General features: G+C 39.6%; 1 protein-coding gene across 1 annotated transcript in view; it reads left to right on the top strand.

Annotated features, from left to right (window-relative positions):
• NXPH1 (neurexophilin 1) overlaps positions 1–24,143 on the top strand; it is a 374,390-nt gene that overhangs the window by 179,624 nt on the left and 170,623 nt on the right. The gene's annotated exons all lie outside the window — the stretch shown is intronic.

Genomic DNA, 24,143 nt, shown 5'->3' with positions numbered 1-24,143 from the left:
TTAGAACCTTTTAGGTTGTGAAAGCTAAAATATTATATCACAGCATCAGTAACTTTGTGCCCCAGTGACTTTTGGAGCTCAGAATAGGTTAGATTTCCTTCTTTCCTTACAAGCTTTCTTCAACAGAACAAGTTAGTTTTACCTGATTTAACAATTATGCATTCATATTTTTATTATATGCAAGTTGTTACTTTAGGTTTCCTGAGGGGACCAAGGGTAAATGAGATGTCTTAGAAGAGGTCAGGATCCAGTTAGCCAAACATTCACACACAGAGACACACACCCAGAAGCCTAACTGAAGACAAAGTATTGATTTCTATCATAGAGGGATAAAGTGACATGAAAATATGATCCATAGTATGGGTTCTGAGGACTTGTTCAAATGCATTTGTGACTTATTACATCTTTAGCCACTGATTCCAAGTGGAATCTTTGGGATCAGAATGGACACTGTCCTTAGGGTCCAAAGCTGTTTGTGTGGATCTTTTTATCATCCAGTTCATTTTATAATTCTGTTGTGGTCAAGGTAGCTCACTTTAAATTATTGTTTATCTCAGTGGCCATTTCCCGTTACTTATGATCTTGCATTGGTTTCTTTGGATCTTTAAATATTTCTCTAGCTCATTTTGGTCTCTTTAGACTGACCGTATAGGAACTGCTTAGGTAAGCAGTACAATTTATGACTCTTTATACATTAAAAAAATAAAAACAAAACCTTAAAACAGACTTAAGGCTACTCTGTGCATAAGAAATTTTTATCATTTTGAATTTTGATTGATTTTCTATATCAGATATGTCAGTAGTGTCCAAAATCTAGAGAATAGATCTACACAATATTTTTATAGATCCCCTTTTATTGGTAAATATCAATGATGTGATTCTGTAAAATCATTCCATTTCCAGTAACATGAGATACTTCAGCTGGACTACTTATACTTCAATATCTCTCTTTCTTTTGTGTTTTTAGAATATGTAAGTATGCGTGCCTCTTCAATATATTGCTGCCCATTTCTACCTCTGGTGTCTAAATAAGGCATGCTTACTCTGCCCCAGGGGTGGGGAGATCACTTAGCTTTGTGTTTCTGCTACAAACAATCCTTCATTAGGGATCTTGAATTGGGGTTTTCATAAAACACAGAACTTCTTATGGAGTAACTTGGTTGTTTCAGTAAAATTTGATATGTTCATCCCTGGGTAGGTCATAACCAGGGCAGAGAGAGTCTTTGGAACCAGGTGAGTGTGCTCCAATCCTGCCCCTCTTTCATCTGACCCCAGCGTCTATGAAGCCTTAAAGCTTACATCAGTTTTGTGAATCTATTTTCATTCTTGCCCTCATTCTGGCAATGTGACATGCTTTGGCTGGACTGGTTTATTTCAAGAAGCTGCTTTTGTGTTTTAAAAATAAAAGGATGAGTGTGCCTCGCATATGTTGGAGCACTTACAATTAGTTGGTGTTACTCTCTTAAGTGATTGGGCAGGGCAGGCAGACTGCCAGCCTTGGCAATCTTTTCAGATTCTTTTTTTGTGCCAATTTGCAATTTGTGACAGTGCCACAATTTTATCAGGAGCATTTTGTTGAGCTTCAGAAATGACTACTTTTTGACCTGTCTAGGTAGACGCTTGCCTGAAGTCATAAAACTGATTCTTCTTCAAATATTTTTTCCATATTCCATGGGGATATTTGGGGTAATAATTCAGGAAGCTCAGTGTGGAATAGACATTGTCACATTGCCATTTATTATGGAAGGATTTGGCATAGAGTATGCTACAGAGATGGAGAAATATAGTAACATAGAAAGTCTGAGTGGACATACCCTATTTTAGTTGATTAAGTAAAAATGGAATTAGTTGACTAAAATAAAATTTCAATCCCCTAACAATGAGAAACCTGAAGCACTGAAAATTCCGATCCCCAAACACTGTGTTTGAGAAATTACTATAGCCCCAGAAGGTGAGACTGGAGGGAAGAAAGTTGTGGAGGAAGGCTGTGGTGCAACTGGGTTTAAGAATTGAATTCTGACTTCAGAGAAGTAAATAGTTTAGTTTGAAATGCAGGATTGATTCATAGAAACTTAATGAATGAAATTCTATGTCATGTCTCAGAGTCCCATTGCTGAAATGCAGATAAGGACTAAAGGACTATGGTGTCCAAGAGGAAATGAGGTTCCTGGGTATTGAGATGGTCAGAGAAGATTCCAAGGATGATATAAGTTTTGTTTATTCTTGAAGGGTAGATACAAGTTAAACAGATAGAAAATGAATCAAAGAAGAACATGACCACAAATTCCAGGAGTATGAATACATGTTAAGAGAATAATGAATAGAAATATATGGTGCAAAAGCTTTACATATTATAAGTTGAAAATTTGTCTTAGAATAAAAGTAGTGACCTTCCAATCTTTTTCTTTTTTTTTAACCTGTTGCATTCTTGATGGAGCAGTCCCTGGTTCTTTCCTTGGGTTAGAAAGTTTTTCTCTCTTGCTTTTATGCATTCATACACATGTAGTTATGTTTGACATGTCTGGGATAAGATATGTCAGCTGACTTGACTTGTGAATTTTAATTCATTGGACTTTGAAGGAAAAAATAAAATACCAGGTAATAATATAGCCCTTAGAAAAAAGATCATTTTTGACATTATATAAATATCAGGCAATCCTCTATGAATATATAAATCAATGGATGAATAGATATTTGGTAGATAATATGAAATAATTTTATAAAACAGGTCATACTATATATACTTTAAAAATTCTATTCTTTATTATCTTTAGTGATATACAGTTTCAGAATACAGAGAATTCAAAATGACATTCTTTTCATTGCCTAGTTATATCTCAAGGGCTGTATTTCTCATAAACTTTAATATATTTATAAAACATTATATATGTATACACACACATTTATGTAGTTGCTTGGGCATCCTTCATGTTTAATTTTCTGAGTTTGCATATATAATTCTAATTCTTATCCACAACGTTGCATTTATTCAGGGGTGACTTTAAAATTTGTTAAAAATATTGTATTGATTGATATCATTGGAATCAAATAGCAGAAAGATTACTTGAACTAACTCAGGAAAGAGGGAATCTACTGCACCTGTACTAAGATGTCCAATGTAAAGCAAGGAGAGAAAAACTAGGCCTTGGGACGGAGGAAAAAAGGAATTGTATTTCTGCTTCTCTTAGCATGTTGGCCTCTACATGGTGGAGAATGTGGCTGCTGAAGGCTGCCAGGCCTGATAACCTGCAGCCCTCCATAGAAGGACCAGCTCTCTTCCTTTAGTTCTAGCTCAAAACCATGTCTGATTGGTTTGAGGTGGGTTATATGCCCAATTAATTTTGGATGGCATCACCTGGCACATGCATGGTGATTGGGGTCTGTTCCTGTATATCTGGACTAAAATAATATAAAAACTATATACACTCTCCCCTAATTGGTTTCAAATACATTTATAAAATTACACTTGGCTTAAAGTATAGAGAAACAGGGGAGGGGTAGTTAAAATGCTGTTTTAAGATCATAAAAGTTCAGAGCATTCTGGCCCTTCATTGTTTATAGAAATAACACTTGATAGATATACAGTTTATTTACATGCATTTCTTTTTACATACATTTTACATACATTTACATCTATTTTACATACATTTTCTTTTTATCCCTTTACATACTAGCATTAAATAGAAATTCATAGGGAAAATATCTAGGCTGTTTGTGTTTGTAATTTAGAATAAAGCAGTGTGTTGTTATCAGTGCAGAAAAAAATGATTCAAAAAAGTTGCTGGTGGAATAAAGTTTGCCTGCTTTCACACCTGGATAACTGACCTTTAGAAAAAGAAAATTTAATTTCTGAAATATTTTTCCTCTGTTCTGGGCTGTGGAAAGCAGACTATAGATGAATAGTAGAAAAGGGGGGACTAATCTTAAGGTATAATATGAGAAGAGATGCCTAAAATAGAATCTGGGAAGCAGAGAATTAGAGGTGGAGATGAACTATCTATGTTTGGTAGGCTTGACCATTTCTATTATATTAAGCCATGGAGTGTAAGGTTTAAGAGCACAACTTCTGGAAATTATAATTTTGTATGAGTGCAATATTGGTTCTCCTAAAGTGTAACTCTGTCCACAGGGGGAAAGTAGCTGTGTTCACCAGTAGCCAAGAGAAGATAGCTGAGGGCCGTGTGGGTGAAATCTTGCTAAAAACAGGAGATGGAGGAAGATTGTTTCTGAGCGAGTATACACCAGACAGAGTACCAAGACCAGCCCATTCTCAGCAAAGGCGAGGCCGGGCACTGGACTCTGGGGACAGGACATGGCAGCATGGGTCACACAAACAGGACAGGTCAATGAGTCAGAAAAGGCCAAAAGTCATAATCTGAAGAGAAGTTGGTGAAGAAGTACTTAATCTTCAACACAATGTGAAACTGAAGCTGGCTGGGAACTGTTAAAGAATACGTTGGTAGAAAGGACGATGGCACTGGATGGCAGGGTTAGCATTCCAGCTGTGCTGTCCAATAAGTAGCTACTAGCCACGTGTCTATTTTACTTTAAAATTAAGCAAAATAAAAATACAGTTCCTGTTGCCCTAGTCACATTTCAAGTGCCCAAAAGCCAGGGATGGAGGCCATTATATTGGATGGTAGAGGTATAGAACATTTCCATCATAGCAGAAAGTGCTATTGGGTGGCACTGAGAGGCCCTGACAGGTGGCGGTAAACCTGAAGGCTTGACCCAACCTTAAGTCTGCACTTTTCGTGGTTGGAGACTGACTATGTTGGAAAAAAGCCTGGATCGTAACACTAAAATGACATTTCAGGGCAGCTGAGGTTTTGTATCTAGCTTCACTAGAGAGACAAATATTGCAGTGGGTTTAGATATGTAACTTTGCATCCAGGATCCTTCAGTTCTTCCTTCCAAAAAAGTCAACACCCCTCTGTAGGCCACCACGCAAGGACTTGTATTAGTATTATTAGCCAAATGCTAGTTCGAGTCCCTCTGCTTCCAGTTGAGACTGCACCTAAGCTTTATAAGACAGCAGGTCAGCCAAACGGTTTTTAGATGCTGCTCCACTTCCCAGTGGAAATTCTTCCTAAAGCTGGTACTTAGTGGCAAGATCAGAACCTTCACCAATGTCAAGTAGACATCTCTTTTCATATACATTCAGTTCCTGTCCTGTTCCAAGAAAACAGTAGTTTAACATTCTGAGACTAAGGTCATATATTTTCTTGCAAAACCTTAATGTGTTCTGGGTAGGGGAGGGTGTGGATAAAAGATGTTAAAAACATTTTACCTTTTGGAAACATTAATTCTTTGACTTGGTGTATTTATTTTAGCTTAGCTCTTCCTTGCCCTCATCAATGATTTTCCAAGGGATATGAACCTCTGTTCATAGTAATTGACTCTGATTGTATTGAATTGGTGAGCACTGTGGATTTATGTATTTATTTTACTTTTTGCTAGATCTTTTCGGTCTTTTTAAAAAAAGTGTTGAGGAAGAATGTCAAGGCCACTCATAAAGCTCATTCTCTCACTGCTTGAATTGTTCCTATTTTTAAATCAGCTTTTCTCTTTTTTTTTTTTTTAAATTGCAACAGCTTTCTGAGGCTATTAGGCTACTATTCAATTAGGTATTGCTTCTGTACACAATGGCACCCCCAGAGTTTTAAAGTGCTCACGCTGTTTCAGAAATGTTTAATTTGCTGCCAGGGAATCGCTTAGTTCAGAATAGCATGAGGGAAGCAAAAAGGAAAAAAAAAGAAACAGGGCAGTATTTCTCATAGTAAGGTACTAAGGAAAGATAATAAGGACAATGAGGATAAAGGCAGGCACAGACTGTCACCATGAGATAAAAACTGTGTTTCATCTTAAACGACCTTCTCAAGAATGACTAGAGGTTAGTATGATTATTCCCATTTCTCTGTTGAGAAAACTGAGCCTTGAAGAGGTAATTTACTCAGTTACACAGATAATAAATGGTGAATTTAGGATTTGTACTCAAACTGTTTGATTCTAGAAACCATGTTTTTAACCATCACTATTCCTTAGTAGACTAAAATGGTGAAGAAGGTACTAAGCACATTCCGTAGTTTTCCCAAATGTGTCTTTTCTCAAGTTGGACTGAAAGCATGCTGTTCCTCCTAATTGCCTTTTGAAGTTTTAATAATGCTTTAAAACCCAGATTAGCTCTTGTACTCTCCAAGCACACTTTCCGTATCTCTGCAGCCAAAACTGGCGTCCTTCTCCTCCCTAGCCCGTAACATTTTGCGCTTCCGTTATGGCGGTTTCCAGAGTCTGCCTCGTATCAGAATTTTATGTTTGTCCTGTGAGCTTCTGGAGTCAGCATTTTAGCTTGTAAAAGTTATCTTTGTCTGGTGTCTAGAATTGTGTCTTGAATATAGCAGGTACTCAGAATAGTTTTGTCTATTTTGAAACTTTGCTAACAACTAACAAACATTGTATTTTTCTGATTCTGGATTGAAAGAAAGAATAAACGGGCTGCTTTTTCTCTTTTTTCTCATAGTACCTTCTGTCGCATTTCATTATGTTTGAGGACAAGTTGTCTTTTAAAGGTGACTTCCAGGGTTACACACATTGATTCACCAGGTAGTAATTGTCACCTTTCAGTTTTCCAGGAGCCAGGCATATAATGACCACAGAAACAGATTGTATAGCTTTTTTTCTTGGAGTTCAGAATCTAGTGGATGAGACAGATAAGCATAAGCAATTTTCTCCCTAAATATACAACTATAAATTATCTATGAAGGAAATAAAGGTGATGTTAGGATAGAGTGATGGAGGGAGTGATATTTAAGGGAAGACTTGATGGTGGGAAAAGAGAGCCCGGGATGAGTAGAGGGAAGAGTGTCCTTAGCAGATGGAATGTCATGTGTGAGAGTCCTGAGGTGGAAAAGAGCTTGAAGAATGGAGTCTCCATTCGCTCAGATGTTATGAAGTAGAAAATAAAGCAGTGATTCCTCTGGCAGTTACTTCTCTGCCATGCATGCATGACAGGCTCTGTCTGTGTCTGCATGGTTATAGGTTAGACCATTCAAAATTTCCATTTTCTGAAAGAATTTTAATGGTCAATTACTCAATGAGTTAGTCATGTCTTTTGTAGCCTTGCTTACTTTTGCTTATCAACTAATGAGTTAGTGATCAAACTATGCAGTACTTTGTGCATTCTGGTTTTAAAAGTATTTTATTATGTATTATATCAAATCAGTCACTGTATGAGTGGGAATTAAGCCTTTATGTAGTTTTTGTATGTGTAGTATTTCATAATAATAAGTCTCTCATAAATAGAAAAAGAGTTGTTTTTTGAAATTGTACATTTGGTTCAAATTAAAGCTTCTTACAAAAGAATCATAATATTTACTATTTGTTGAGTGCTTATATGCTAGGTTTTGTGTTAATCATTTCATTAATGTTATTTCTCTTAATTCTCTACAACAAATGTCTTGGCAAATTTTTGTATAAAGGGCCTGGTAGAAAATACTATAGACTTTGTAGGACATATGACCTCTGTTGCATATTAAACTTTGCTGTTTTAACACAAAAGCCTCTCTACACAATATGTAAATAAATGTCTGGCTGTGTTCTGATAAAACTTTATTTCTGGACACTAAAATTTGAATTTTATATATTTAAAAATATTATCAAATATTCTTTAAAAAAAACTTATTTAACCATTTAAAACTGTGAAAACTATTCTTAGCTCAGTGCTCATGCAAAACAGGCTCTGGGCAGGCTTTGGTCCATGGGCTGTAACTTGCCTATCCATGTCCTCCTGATTGTTTCCATTTAATTGACAAGGAAGCTGAGATCAGTGAGAAGTAATTTATAACCAGAATTGAGTCTCAGGTCTGATAGATTACAAGTTCCATATTTTTAATCCAAATGCCTCATAGCATTAACAGTTCTGTTGGGATTATGGAATGATTTCCTAATTGTTTCTGGTGTGTATATCCTGTTCCCCAACCAGATTGCATGTTTCTCAGAGGAAGACATTCTTCTGTTTGTCTTATTTCCCTCTACAGCAATGATGGGCTTGTTGTAGCAGGTATTCAAAAATGGCTTAACAGTCCTTCAATGGTTTATTTGAAAGCAATTCAGAACTGTAGGATTTGGGGGAATACATAGCAATTGTTATTTCTATTGCCCACATAATTTAGTCCTCTAAATTGCTGCCCTGAAGACTGATTAGAAAAATGATTAAAATTCTAGGTGCAACTCTCATGTCACATTTGTAGAATTAGTGTCATTTTATTCGTTTTCACATGCAAATCTTGTAAAACACAAAAAAGTTGATTTCTCTTCCTTTGTGGAATAAATTGCCCTTTAGTCCGCTAAACCATGGGGGATTTCTTTAATTTCTTGTTTTGAAATTGTGCCTGTGGAGTCAATTAAAGGTGAATGTAGGAGCTTTTAGAACCTGAAAAATGAGTAAATAAATGGAAAATGCTTGAAATGATTTGTAATCGTTAAATAATACGTAGGTAGACAGTCTGCCTTGCTGTCTCTGTCTCTCCATCTCTCTCCCTTAAAATCACCTTAAAATTAAAATTCAGATGTGACAAAATTGTCACAAAGATGTATTCACGTGTAGGATATAACTAATTCTTTTATCAATGAGAACTGACTTCTTTTTTCATTTTACTTGTTATTGAGTTACAAGTTGAGATATTAGCTTTGTTATGTAAGGTACTGGTTATGCAGACATTTTCTATAAATCAAAAGACCTAAAATACAGAGTATTGAGTATTTGGTAGAAAATATATTTAAAGCAGATATACAATATATCACATGCCAGAGTACATTTTGTTGTTGTTGAGTCTCCCAGTTGTGCCCAACTCTTTGTGACTCCATGGACTGCAGCACGCTGGGCTTCCCCTGTTCTTCACTGTCTCCTGGAGTTTGCTCAAACTCATGTCCACTGAGTTGATGATGCCATCCAGCCATCTCATCCTCTGTCACCGCCTTCTCCTCTTGTTCTCAATCTTTCCCAATTAGGGTTCTTTCCAATGAGTAGGCTCTTATTGGAGCTTCAGCTTCAGCATCAGTCCTTCCAATGAATATTCAGGGTTGATTTCCTTTAGGATTGACTGGTTTTATCTCCTTTGTCCAAGGGACTCTCAAAAGTCTTCTCCAGCACCACAGTTTGAAAGCATCAGTTCTTTGGTGCTCAGCCTTCGTTATAGTCCAACTCTCACACCCGTACATAACTACTGGAAAAACCATAGCTTTTACTATACAGACCTTTGTTGGCAAAATGATGTCTCTGCTTTTTAATACACTATCTAGGTTTGTCATAGCTATCTTTTAGAAACATTTCAGCTTATGATAAAATTTTAAGCTGTCAGCTTAAAAAATGTGTGAGTAGATAACAGTGTTTCAAAATTATTTTGGAGGGTATGATGGCAACAAATTTGGAAATCCACTAGTTCAGGGAATTTCTTTTAAAAGGGTTCCTCTGAGACAGGACTTCTTCAAGATCTCTAAAGACTATCTCCCACTAGAGGCATATTTTTACCAGACTACCCTCTCCACCTCCACATTTGCTTGAACGGTAAATGTAAGTGTGTGTGCTCAATCATGTCCGACTCTTTGCGACCCCATGGACTGTAGCAGCCCACACCCTCTGTCCATGGAATTCCCCAGGCAAGGATAATGGAGCAGGTTGTCATTTCCTTCTCCAGAGGATCTTCCCAACCCAGGGAAGATTCGAAACTGTGTCTCCTGCACTGACAGCAGATTCTTGACCACTGAGCCACCAGGGAACCCCAAATGTAAGCCTAAGAGGATAAAAATGAAATGATGCACACACAGGCTACAGGGGTTTTAAAATAAGTCTCTTGAACTTTCTGGTATTTGCAGAAAGAGGAAGTATTTTTTTATGTTTGTTCTGGATGGAGATATGAAAGATCTGCTTTTGAAGTTTCCTATATTTCATACATGCAGGAGTATGTTATTGTTGAAAATGGTAAACAGCTGGGGAAGATTACTGCGTTGAACAGCTGGATAAGGAAGTTAACAGCACCCTGCTTAGAAATCTGGAAACAAAGAAAGTATATTTTCTTAACTACAGTTACTTTAGCACTATAGATGCACAGTCTATATGCCTATAAAACAGCCATTCAAGGTTGAAAAATGCATTCCTTTTTGCTTGTTTGTGGGACAAGGCCTTGAAGAAAATAAAGTGAGTAGATTCTGACCTCAGCAGCCGATTTCCACGAAATGATAGCAAGGACTGAAGGGAAGAGAGATGAAGTTGGTTTGGCCTCAGCGAGTCTTCTCAAGCGAGAATTGGTAGCAAGTTATACTTCTTTGGAAGTTGACTTAACTTTCCTGTGATTTGGTGAAGGAATAGTGTACTTGATAGAGTGCTGGTGTCCCCAAAGAATCAATGCTGCTTCCAACTGGCACTTCAGATTTAAACAAATTATTGTCTTGTGGAGGAACAACCTTTTCACAAGGTTTTCATGGGGAATAAAATTCCTGAATTTGCTGCAGGCTGAGTGTGTATTTCCATTAATTATCAAGACAGGAAGCAAAGAAGAGCTAGCCTAGGTAAGACTTGAGGGTTCAAGAACCTGAAAGGTACCTGGGTTAACAAAACCAAACTTTTAACTTAGACACCATTAAGTAGAATTTCAAGGTCACTCTGTGGGATTATTTGGCCACAATTTTTTAATTGCAACATCATCACTATCTTCTTCAGTTCAGTTCAGTCGCTCATTCATGTCCAACTCTCTGCAATCCCATGGAATGCAGCACACCAGGCTTCCCTGTCTATCACCAACTCCTGGAATTTACTCAAACTCATGTCCATTGAGTCAGTGATGCCATCCAACCATCTCATCCTCTGTCATCCCCTTCTCCTCCTGCTTTCAATCTTTTGCAGCATCTGGGTCTTTTCAAATGAGTCAGCTGGTCGCATCAGGTGGCCAAAGTATTGGCACTTCAGCTCCAGCATCAGTCCTTCCAATGAATATCCAGGACTGACTTCCTTTAGGATGGACTGATTGATTGGGTCTCCTTGCAGTCCAAGGGACTCTCAAGAGTCTTCTCCAACACCACAGTTCAAAAGGATCAATTTTTCAGTGCTCAGCTTTCTGTTTAGTCCAACTCTCACATCCATACGTGACTACTGGAAAAACCATAGCCTTGACTAGATGGACCTTTGTTGCCAAAGTAATGTCTCTGCTTTTTAATATGCACTCTAGATTGGTCATAACTTTTCTTCCAAGGAATAAGTGTCTTTTAATTTCATGGCTACAGTCACCATTTGCAGTGATTTTGGAGCCCCCCAAAATAAAATCTGTCACTGTTTCCACTGTTTCCCCATCTATTTGCCATGAAGTGATGGGACCAGATGACATGATCTTAGTTTTCTGAATGTTGAACTTTAAGCCAACTTTTTAACTCTCCTCCTTCACTTTCATCAAGAGGCTCTTTAGTTCTTCTTCGCTTTTTGCCATAAGGGTGCCACAGTCTTCTTGGAAGTACACATATCTGTAATGGTAGTAAGTTTTCTTGTGGTAAAAAAAGGAAGCTTCGATTTTAAGAACTTAGGGTTATCTAATTTTGAGAAATCCCAGTATAAGAAAATATGAAATAAAGGCAAGTATGAATTTAAAGATGCATGAACTATCTTTTAGTACATTTAAAATGTGACTGGATTTACAAATAAAACAACTTATTTTTGACTTGAGAAAAAAAGTGGATGTTAAAGTCATGTTTACCACAAGTTAAGATGTTGAAAAATGATAGCCATTTGGAAATAATTTGGTGGCTCAGATGGTAAAAGCATCTGCCTACAATACGGGAGACCTGGGTTTGATCCCTGGGTTGGGAAGATCCCCTGGAGAAGGAAATGGCAATCCACTCCACTACTCTTGCCTGGAAAATCCCACTGATGGAGGAGCCTGGTAGGCTACAGTCCATGGGATCACAAAGAGTTGGACACAACTGAGCAACTTCACTTTCCTTTCTGGTGTATATAGAGACTTCTTAATTTAATCTATATTGAGGAAAGCTATAAACACTGTGATTATAACTTGGTAATTGGTTATAAGATATTGATTTCATCTGCTGGTATTTCTTTGGAAAGTATTTTAGTAAAATTCAGTTTCTAATGCTGGAACTTTCCACAGTTTGAAACAGTGGAAACAGTGACAGATTTTATTTTCTTCGGCTCCAAAATCACTGCAGATGTTGACTGCAGCTATGAAATTAAAAGACACTTGCTGCTTGGAAGAAAAGCTATGACCAACCTAGACAGTGTATTAAAAAGCAGAGACATTACTTTGCCAACAAAGATCCATGTAGTCAAAGCTATGGTTTTTCCAGTAGTCATGTATGGATGTGAGAGTTGGACCATAAAGAAAGCTGAGTGCTGAAGAATTGATGCTTTTGAACTGTGGTGTTGGAGAAGACTCTTGAGAGTCCCTTGGACTGCAAGGAGATCCAATCAGTCCATCCTAAAGGAAGTCAGTCCTGGATATTCATTGGAAGGACTGATGCTGGAGCTGAAGCTCCAATACTTTGGCCACCTGATGTAAAGAGCTGCTGCTGCTGCTGCTAAGTTGCTTCAGTCGTGTCTGACTCTGTGCGACTCCTTAGACGGCAGCCCACCAGGCTCCCCCATCCCTGGGATTCTCCAGGCAAGAACACTGGAGTGGTTTGCCATTTCCTTCTCCAATGCATGAAAGTGAAAAGTGAAAGTGAAGTCGCTCAGTCGTGTCTGACTCCTAGTGACCCCATGGACTTCAGCTTACCAGGCCCCGCATCCATGGGATTTTCCAGGCAAGAGTACTGGAGTGGGTTGCCATTACCTTTTCTGGATGTGAAGAGCTGACTCATTGGAAAAGACCCTGATGCTGGAAAAGATTGAAGCGGGAAGAGAAGGGGATGACAGAGGATGAGATGGTTGGATGATATCACCGACTCAATGAACATGAGTCAGAGGACTCTGGGAGTTGGTGATGGACAGGGAAGCCTGATGTGCTTCACTCAATGGGGTTGCAAAGAGTCAGACACAACTGAGTGACTGAACTGAACTGAACTGAAGACTCAAAACTTAAAAATCTTAGTTTATAAGTTTGACATGTCTATTGTGCATATCACAGGAAAGACAAATGGTGTGTATGTATATTCACTTGCACATTACATAGATTTTCTGGGGATCTTGTATTATTCCTTTGATATAATGATATAACGTTAAGTAAAGTTAAAGACTAGTAAAATTGTGTTTTTTCAATGTGAGCAGTAAAGTTGAGATTGGGAAGTTGTTTCCTGAAGAATAAGCAAGAAAGCTCATTAGCTCTTTCTATTGTACCTGGGGAAGTTCTGTTCAGGCCAAGAAAGACCATTTTGGGACCAAAATAAGACTCTAGAAAGGATGAACATGCTTGAGAATCAGAATTTTAAAAGAATAGCAATACTGGAAGGAGTTAATGAAGACATGTAGATATCAGGGCTCTTGAAAGAATGTTCCTGCTTAAATGGCTCACAGAATCTGTTATCTACCACTGCCAGAATGTTTCTGTTAGAATGAACTTTACAATTTCTCAAGTCAGGTTACACAGTCCAGTTCAACTATCATTTCTGGATTTTTACCATGTGTCCACTGCAACTGCAATATGAACGCCACTGACTTTTCATTCTGATAAATAACATTCATTAAGCATTGACTATGCTATACAGAAATTAGATTTTCTAATCTTCACAACAGCTCTCTAAGGTATATATTGTCCTGATCCTCGTTTTACAGTTGAAGTCACTGAGTCACAAGAGAGATCAGGTGAAGAGTGGTGCCAGGATTTGAAATCAGAGAGTTCCAGAGCTCGTGTTTCTCATCACTGCTTCAGTTTAGGAGAAGCACTTGAAGAGCTCACCATTTTGTAGAGGAGAACAGGAAGCATGTGCTCATAATATGGTAGGATAAATGCAGTCAAAGAACTGTGCACAAGATACAGGAATACTACCAAAAAAGAACTGCTAATATTGTGTATGGGGGTGTTTTTGTGGAAGGAATTTACAGAGCCAGTGACCCACCCATTCCAAGTGGGTCGAGTGGAGCTGATCATTCACAGCTGAGGAAGGAGTGCATGCAAGTGCAGGAGGCCTGGCATGATAAGATGAACTCAACTACAAGTAGTTCAGTAGTGGAGACGTTTAATGTTAAACGGGGTTGGAGGACGTGGAGAGGCCAGGAGGTAACAATAAAGAAATCGGCATCAAACAGCAGAGGTCGGTCTTTTCAGCTGGAGTGAGGGGCCTCAGGGCTTCCCTCGTAGCTCAGCTGGCAGAGAGTCCACTTGCAATGCAGGAGACCCTGGTTTTATTCCTGAATTGGAAGATCCCCTGCAGAAGTGATAAGTTACCCACTCCAGTATTCTTGGGCTTCCCTAGTGGCTCAGATGGTAAAGAATCCACCTGCAATGCGGGAGACCTAGGGTTTGATCCCTGGGTTGGGAAGATCCCCTAGAGGAGGGCATGGCAACCCACTCCAGTATTCTTGCCTGGGGAATCCCCGTGGACAGAGGAGCCTGGTGGGCTACAGTCCATGGGGTCACAGAGAGTCGGACAGGACTGAGCGACTAAGCACTGCACAAAGCGCTTCAGCTGTTAATGGGTCAGATTTGTTAGTTAGCTAAATTGCTTAGGTGGGCACATTTGTGGTGGGCAGATGGGGTGGGTGAGAGACCAGTCAGGGGGACAGGTAGGAATTTAACCAAGGGAAATACCAACTCTGAGGTGGGCAAGCAGTGGATGGTGGAGCATCTGTGTTAGAGAATACAAGAACAAGTGCAGTTTGGGGAAGATGGTGAATTTGGTTATATGATTACTAGTTGAGTCCCTTTGGTAGTATTTTATATTTCCTTTTTGTCTAGAATTTCCTTTAATACAAAATTTTAATGTACAAGTATTCTAAATACACTCATCCCCCCTCATCTTTAATTTTGCTTTCTGTGGTTTTAGTTACCCATGGCCAACTGCAGTTTGAAAATATTAAATGAAAAATTCAAGAAGCAAATAATTCATAAGTTTTAAATTGTGAACCATTCTGAATAACATGGTGAAATCCCCAGCCTTCCTGCTTCATCCTGCCTGGGATTTGAATCATACCTTTGCCCAGCTTATCCTACCTTTTAGTCACTTATCAGCCCCCTAGGTTATCAGATCAACTGTCTCAGTATGGCAGTGCTTGAGTTCAAGCACTTCCCAGGTGGCGCTAGTGGTAAAGAACCCACCTGCCAATGCAAGAGACCTAAGAGATGGGTTTTTGATCCCTGGGTGGGGACCAGATCTCCTAGAGGAGGCACAGCAACCCACTCCAGTATTCTTGTCCAGAGAATCCCATGTACAGAAGAGCCTGGAGCGCTACAGTCCATGGGGCCACACAGAGTTGGAGCCGACTGAAGCGACTTAGCAGCACAGGCTCGTGTTAAGCACCCCTCATTTCACTTAAAAATGGCCCCAAAGCACAAAAATAATGATGCTGGTGGTTTGAAAACACCAAAGAGAAGCTGTACAGCGCTTCCTTTAAGTGGAAAGTTAAAAGTTCTTGACTTAATAAGGAAAGAAAAGTTTGTGTGCTGAGGTTGCTAAGATCTGCAGTAAAGAATCTTCTAAACTTGTTAAGAAGGAAAAAGAAATTCTTGCTAGTTTTGCTGTTGCACCTCCAATTGTCAGTATTATGGCCACCATGCATGGGAAGTGCTTGGTTAAGATGGAAAAGGCATTGAGTCAGCGTGATAAGATATTTTGAGAACAAAAGAGAGAAATAACATCTGCTGCTGCTAAGTCGCATCAGTCGTGTCCGACTGTATGTGACCCCATAGACGGCAGCCCACCAGGCTCCCCCATCCCTGGGGTTCTCCAGGCAAGAACACTGGAGTGTGTTGCCATTTCCTTCTCCAATGCATGAAAGTGAAAAGTGCAAGTGAAGTCGCTCAGTCATGTCTGACTCTTAGTGACCCCATGGACTGCAGCCTACCAGGCTCCTCTGTCCTTGGGATTTTCCAGGCAAGAGTACTGGAGTGGGGTGCCATTGCCTTCTCCAAAATAACATCTACATAGCTTTTATTACAGTGCCTTGTTCTATTATTACTTAAATTATTCTATTTTATTATTAGTTGTTGCTGCTCATCTTTTACTATACTAATTTATAAATTAGACTTTATCATGTGCTATGCTTAGTCACTCAGTCATAGGTATGTATGTATGTATAGGGAAAACACAGCATAGTGTTCAGCACTATCTGCAGTTTTAGTCATCCACTGGGGATCTGAGAACGTATTCCCTGAGGATAAGAGGGCTACTGAATTGACTCTGAATGATCTATTTTGTGGGGACAGATACTCAGGGGAGCCTGTGTTAAAAACTAAACAGCTTCTCTCTATTTGCACTTCCAGACTTCAGAGCTGTCTACAGAAGAACCAGAACAGTCTGAGTAAATGCCTATAGCTTTGCTCACACAGTCAGATCCAAGATATAAAAGCAGAGGACAGGGAGTAGGTGCTAGAACCTCTGTATCTGTTCACATGCTTTCCGAGTTGAAAACCAGTCCTTCTTTATCTTCTGTTAATGCTGATTATATAGAAAATTGCATAACGCTTCACTTTGGTTTGTCCAGTTGAAATGCCCTTTTTAGGAAATAAGTGCCATTACCATATTGGTCAATTCCCAGATCAATGCGAATCTGAGATTTCTTTTGAGGCAGATGGTGCTCCTATCATTTCAGTGCAGTCAATTAGCAGAGGTGATATGAAAATAGCCAGCTCGGCCACAGAAAGCAAATAGCCTTCAGATGATTATTAAGCAGTTTTCCTTCCTTGCTGGAGTTAAAAGCATTAGGATTTGAATCCTGCCCACGCTTACTGTATAGAGCATATGTCATTCTCTCCATCTTTATTGCTATTCATATTGAGGTCAGTTATGAGCTGCTGTTTAATGTCACCATGAAATTGTTCAATTATTTTCTCTCAGCGTCTAAGCAGCTATCCTCAAAGGGATTTAGGAGGAGTGGTATTAATACTGAGGAATTCTTAGGAAGCCAGTAGCCCTAGACGGCTCTCCTTTTGTGTCTCACCCCCTCTCAATTATGAGATCCAAAATGCCTGATAAGTTGTTAATGAATAGCTTAGTAGTCAATCTCCTCTTCTGTAATATTGGGGAAAATAAACAGAGTTCCTTTCCTTGGTGGTGAAGTCATAATTAAAAGAGAGAAGCTGCTGTGTTTTCCACTTCCCCCCACCTCCCTTCATAACTAGACTCTTCGAGAGCCTCAGGGACTTGTGTTTATTCCTAGCTAAAGAACTTTCTTTTTCCATTTGAATGTTGAAGTGAAAGGAGGGGAGAGGTAAACATTTTTCTCAGTGAATCACAAGTATCTGTGTACAATGCCAGTTGTTTTTTCAGTTTACAAGTAAAATGGCCTTGGATCTCTGTTCCTATTGTCGTGATTTGCGGGGAGATGCACAGAGAAATGTTTCGACAAAGAAACGAATGTCAGTGCTTACCAAGAAGTATGTTCCAGTTATTCCTTTTTCTCCCTGTAGCTTGGTTTGGGTCTTCTGAAGTTAGCCCAGTTGCTCCTCATCATTTTATGTTTGCTCGTAGCTCTGTAATTTGGTTATCTCTATAGTGATGCAAAACCAACGAAGTGTTTCTTTGAGGCATTTCAGGTTATTTAATCATCCAAGCTATTACGTGCGAGGTACTGTGCCTGATGTTGTCTGGTGAAGGGGAATAGCTGGAAGGATCAGCCAAAGAGCCACTTTCAAGGGGGTTGTGGTGTAACCGAGGCAGTGCCCACGGAAGGGCTGACTCTGATCCTGGCCGAATGAACTAAATGTCCTAAGAGGATGTTGGATTGGATCCCACAGGCCTTAAAGGGCCTGTACTTGCCCAGCTTCAAGATCAAAGAAAGAGCCTGGAGTCCACAACAGAAAACAATGGTTTAAAAGGGGAGCTTACATTTCTGAAGCAAGGGCCTGGGGCTACACCCCACCATCTGCGACAGACAGTGGGTAGGACTTGGTGGCAGTCTTTGTTCCATGTAGTGGTAGGAGAGAGGCCACTGGTTATGGGGGAAGTGGATGTCAGGTTGGCTCAAGGGTTACCAGCGAAACCAGCAGTGGGCACCACCGCTTGGATAAGCTAACAGAGGGAGACATTCTGATCTATACTCCTAAGCTGAGGCGAGGATAAGTATGTAGGAAGATAAGTCTTGTGTGTAGGTGTAGGTGAAGCAGATGCTAGTTGAGCAGGGGATGTACAGAGAACAAGAGAACCGCCATCCTGAGAGACTTGAACATACAGAGGAGCAAAGAGAAGCCTATGGGAGAGCAAAGCGAGCGCTCTCAGATACACGGCTTCGTGGGAGAAGAAACCTTTGAGCTGCACCTTGAGAGTAAGAAGACGTTTTACAGGCGCATGGGGTTGAGCATTCAGGCTGAGGGAATGCCAAAACGGTCACGGATGTTGTTACACTCTGTGATCTCACCTTCTTAACCAGTCCCTGCCACCGCTTTCGTCCTGGCCTTCAGGATTCTCCTCTTTCCTATTGTACCCTCCTCTTCCAGTCTCATTCATATTGATCTCATTCTCAATATTGCTATCATAGTAAGCTTTATAATTCACTAGTTTCATCTTGTCTCCTGTGCCTGATAAGTACAGTAGTGTCCCCCACTGCCCCCCAAAATAAAACCTGAGGTTCCCGTCTTAGTATATGATCCTACAATGGTCTGATGGTACCTATGTCGGCCTTTTTGTCTTTCTGCACTCTAACTCAGGATCACCTATTTGGCAAGCATCTGTCGACTTAAAAAAATATTCACAACCTAAAAATTGAGAGTTATGCTTTATTTGGTGGGAATTTTTAGGACTTCAAGCTCGGGAGACAGCGTCTTCAGTAACCCCTGCTCTGAGGAGGGGAGAGGAGGAGCCAGGTTATATACAAGTTTTGTAACAAAGGGCAGGTAGTCTGAACATAAAAAAAATTGTTATTAACTAAAGAAATCCTGATAACCCAAGTTAAGGAATTTAGTGTTGTTTTTTTTTTTTTTTAATCTATGGAAAGATGCAAGAGTTTGGGCTCACTGAAATCATTCCTTTGATATGTACCTCAGCTTTATATGGGCTTCCCTGGTGGCTCAGGCAGTAAAGAATCTGCCTACAGTCCAGGAGACCCAGGGTCCATCCCTGGTTCGGGAAGATCCCCTGGATAAGGCAATGGCAACCCACTCCAGTATTCTTGCCTGGAGAATTCCATGGACAGAGGAGCCTGGCGGGCTGCAGTCCATGGGAACGCAGAGTCAGACACGACTGAGGGACTAACACTTCCACTTTCAGCTATATGGGATCAGTATCCCGTGTTTTTCACGTCCTGAGCTTCCTTGGGGCTCTTTGTAGGGAGAGGCTGTAGCCTGATGGTTGCGAGGTGACAAGTATCTCTTTCCTTCCTGTGTTCCCTCAGGGTTCATTGGCTCACACTAGAGGGCTGCAATTGCTGATGACTTTGACGTCCTTGTTTACTGATATGGCAGAAAATATTCCATTTCTCACATCTGTTTGCACTTATTTGTCTTTCTGTCTTTAATGCTTTCTTCTCTCATCTGCCTGTCAAATTCTAAGTTCAGTCACTTCCATCTCTGATACGTGGCAGTCTGCCAGGTTCCTCTGTTGATGGAATTCTCCAGGCAAGAACACTGGAGCGGATTGCTATTTCCTTCTCCAGGGGATCTTCCCGACCCAGGGACTAAACCTGGGTCTCCTGCATTGTAGGCAGATTCTTTACTGTCTGAGCGACCAGGGAAGCCCTCATATGGCTAAGGTACATATCAAAGGAATGATTTCAGTGAGCGCAAATAGAGATCAAGACCTGGTTTACTCCACTAGTTCTGCAGGCTAGTGTGAATAGAGCAGGAAAAGAACAACCTGAAATGGTGCTTAAGCAACCGTATTCATATCCAGTTGCTCCCACTTCACCCTCATGTGGTAGGGATATTTTTGTGGGGGAGAAGTGTTGTTGATGTTAGGTATCTATGTGCTTAGTCACTCAGTCGTGTCCGACTCTTTGCCACCCTTTGGACTACAACCCAGCAGGATCCTCTGTCCATGGGATTTTTCAGGCAAGAATACTGGAGTGGGTTGCCAATTCCTTCTCCAGGGGGTCTTTATGACCCGGGGATTGAATCCGTGTCTCCTGCGGCTCCTGCATTGCAGGCAGATTCTTTACCCACTGGGCCATGTTAATTTATTAGTAAATAGAATTTCCATCTTTAATGCTCATTTATGTATCTTTTAGTCATAATAATGAAGCAAATACTAGAATAGATTCATTCTGAAGAAAGAGCTAATGAAACAAAAGAACAAAAAATTGGGGAACCAGAACTATTTGAGAGGAATATTAGTTGAAGAAAGTGGCATGGTTGAGTGTATGTCTAACATGCACATTTCCCTTGCTAAGAAAAACATGTATTTATTTGGTCCTCAAAAGTTGGATTCATTCAATAATTACTAAGAGAAAGACCAATTGCAATATACTGGTACATGTTTGATCAGGGGCCTCTGCCTGGAATTTTTTTCCTGGGTCAGCTCTTCTAATGGATACTGGTAAACCCATGCCAAGGATGGAGAGAAACCATGTAAAAAGCTCATTTGGAAACCAGCTCAGAGGATTTTGCAAGGCTCATTTTATTTCCTCTTTATGCGTCAGTTCACTCAGGGCTTGATCTAGTTGGTTTCTTGCGGTATTGGCTTTCTATCTATTTAGGCCTGGTTCCTGGGCTTCAGATTGTATTTCTCTGCCATTCGTTTGACAGGTGGGAGGTCCATTGTTCTGACCCAGCCTGGCTTGTTGACCTGCAGGAGCTTATAGAATCTGTCCCCAGGGTAGGTGGGTTGATCAGACAGATGTTCAGGGCAGATGTGCAGGTTATGTGGCCTGGCCAATCAGACCTAAGTTAACTTTAAGCTGGTTGCCTTCATTGATTCTTCTCTCCACTCATGATTTATGAGTTATATTTGACCTTTGGTTAGAAAAGAATATTTAAATGTTATCACATAATATAAATAGAGTGCTTTATTCTCTTCAGGAGACTCCATACAAATGCAAATATTCCACTTATTAATGGAAAGGATATATATATATATATGTATATATATATGTATGTATGTGTGTGTATATATATAGTAAAGAATCTGCCTGCAGTGCAGGAGACTTGGGTTGGATCCCTGGGTTGGGAAGACCCTCTGGAGAAAGGAATGGCTACCCATTCCAGTATTCTTGCCTGGAGAATTCCATGGACAGAGGAACATGCTGGGCTACAGTCCATGTATTTTTTTTCCATATGGTGATCATTCTTTTCTTTCCTGACGGTTATATATTGTTACCATCATTCCTCTTCTTTGGGTGTTTCTTTTTTTTTTTTTTTTTATCTAACTTTAAAAAATAATCAAACTTCTTTTCTAGTATATACATTTTAATCTACCATGGGGTTAGGTCATAGAGGAACCAGACTAAGAAGATATAACAAGAATAATTTTTTTTTTTCAAAATCACTTAATACATTAATGGAAAAGAACTAAAATAATGCCACCAAGGTGGTATATCCAGTGACCCTGAAGTTACCAACATTCTCAGTGTGTGATACCCATTCTTCAGGACGACGTCTCTCAGAATTCCCTTTACTGTTTCCCCCTGCCCCCGTCAGAGAGCAGGTAATGTACCAGGAGAGGTAAGTGATGCTGATCCTTGTCCTCACCTATGTTGTATCCAGATCACCTTTTATTAAAATGGGGACTGAGCCCTGGGAAGGAACATCTAGTCACCCTGGAATATATTATGTCAGGACTTGATTCCCTAGAACCATGATGAAGACAGAGTGCCCTTGTGCTTATCTGATGCCTTCCTGTTTTGTGATGAGAAACTCCTTCCCTTCCTAGATTTGTAATCCAACTGGCTCTTCTTCCTGTAACTCAAGGAGTCACCGTGCTATTCTAGGACCAGACTGCAGGATATTCGGGGAAATGCCATCATTTGCTGGCTGCTGGAAATATATGGCTTTAAATCAATTTCAATAAAAGTCCTGACCAAAGACCAATGGCTGCATTTTGGCTTAATCAATACTGCAAGTTAAATACTGAAAGTTAAATATGGCTTTGGTTTTGTTTTTTTTTTTGCCTTCAACCTCTTACATTTAGGTAATAGTAATAATAAATAGTGTATTTATATTGATGGATATAGTATATCAGAAAAAGTTTGCTGCTTGCTTTAAAAGATACCAGCAACATTCACTTTGATTATCAATAAGCAAATGGGTATAATTACCTGTAGTCATTCAAAAATATCACTTTTGTGACTATTTTAGTATGTGTTCTTTTAGTCATTTCTCTCGTATTTAAAATGGTTCACAAAAGCTTTCCAAAAATTTCTTTCTGAACCAGAGGTCTGATCACATTATTGCTGAACTCAAAAAGCATTACCTGCCTTCCCGTGCCTATAGAATAGACTCAGGTTTCTTGGCTTGGCTTTTAAGACTCCTCATGGCTTTCTGACCGTCTCCCCTAAATCCCCTGATCCTTCCTCTGGTCTGTGTCATTTTAAAAGGTGCGCCCTTATGTGCTTGGTCCCATTGTTCCAAATGTCCTTCCCCCATCATTATCCTTCTTGCTAAGCCTGTTCAAATCCTCCTTCCCTCAGAATGTCCTCAGTTAGAATTAATGCCTTGCTTCACTCTGTTTCACAGCTCATTTCTCTCTATTAAGCATCTCTCAGTCACCCTTACCTTAGCTCTAAGTTTGCATGCCTGCTTTCCTCACTAGATTTTGAGTCTGGAGGAAAGGAATTATCATCCTCACACTTTGTTGTGATGGCTTGTTTAATGTCAGTTTTTTCCACTCTCCTATAATCCAAAGATAGGGCTACCTTTATAACTCCAGCACCATGTTCCTGTTTGTTGGGCATGTAAATAGTTCAGACTCAACAATATTTGAGTACCATTTATTCTGTGTTGATTTGCAAGCTTCTAGCATAGTGCCTAAAACTTGGTAATGTGTAAGAGGTGTTGGTTGGATTACATTATTTCTTACTGACCACAAATAAGGAGAAGGCATGGGTCAAACACCAAAGATCTATGACTTGTTCAAATTTTTTGGAAGATTTTCAAAGGAAACAAGCTCATTACTTTGAAACTTACTCAGGAGTATAAAGCATTTTGAACAGATAAGACAGTAAATATTATTCCAGGCAGTAGTGGGTAATACAGTTCTATAGGACCTCAATAGCTCTCATAAACTTTTGACTCATTATTGCTGCTACTATTTTTGTTTTTTTGTTCAGCTGGCCACATCATCATTAAAACTGGATCAATAACTGTGTCATCAGCTACATTCCAGGCCAAGTACTACCCATTTATATAAGAAGACCACTCAAGTCTGCCTTCGTTATTTTGAGTTTTATTGGTCATTTTTGTCATTTGCTTAGCTCTCCCACAATTCATGGTAGTTTTTCAGACTTTACCTATTATGGCTAGAATTATCTTTCCAAGTTTACTTTTGGATAGAAAATGACTTTACCTTTTTTGGTTGTTCTCTAAGTGACCTTGAAAGGTACATAATCTTCTTACTCTTTCTAAGATCCTAATACAAAATAGTACATTTTCTTTTATTTCACACTGTGTGGTCTCTTCATTCTCTCTTCCTTTATTTGTTGGGTATTTCTTTTAATTAAATAAAAATCACATATGGTTATATTTTTTTCCTTAGTCATCCTCCCCCCCCTTTTTTTAAATTTTCTGGCGAACTAACTAGAAAAGTTAGTCTTCAGATCTATCTGAAAAATAAAAATTTTTTGAAATCTATTCTTTTGCATTCTTTAAAATGAATGCCCCGAATTGTTGTTTTCTCATGGGACAAATGCAGTGATGATAGAGTGTTAGCTATATTGTATTAGCAAAAGTGGGCTTCCCAGATAGCTCAGTGGTAAAGAATCCACCTGCCAATGAATGAGACACAGGAGATGCAGGTTTGATTCCTTAGTCGGGAAGATCCCTTGGAGAAGGAAATGGCAACCCACTCCTCTATTCTTGCCTGGGAAATCCCATGGACAGAGAGGCCTGGAGGGCTATAGTCTA

The sequence above is a fragment of the Bos grunniens genome, chromosome 4, assembly GCF_055505025.1.
Source record: "Bos grunniens cultivar Pamir isolate PY7600 chromosome 4, Bosgru_T2T1.0, whole genome shotgun sequence".
NCBI lineage: Eukaryota > Metazoa > Chordata > Mammalia > Artiodactyla > Bovidae > Bos > Bos grunniens.
This window is presented reverse-complemented; position numbering and strand designations above follow the sequence as displayed.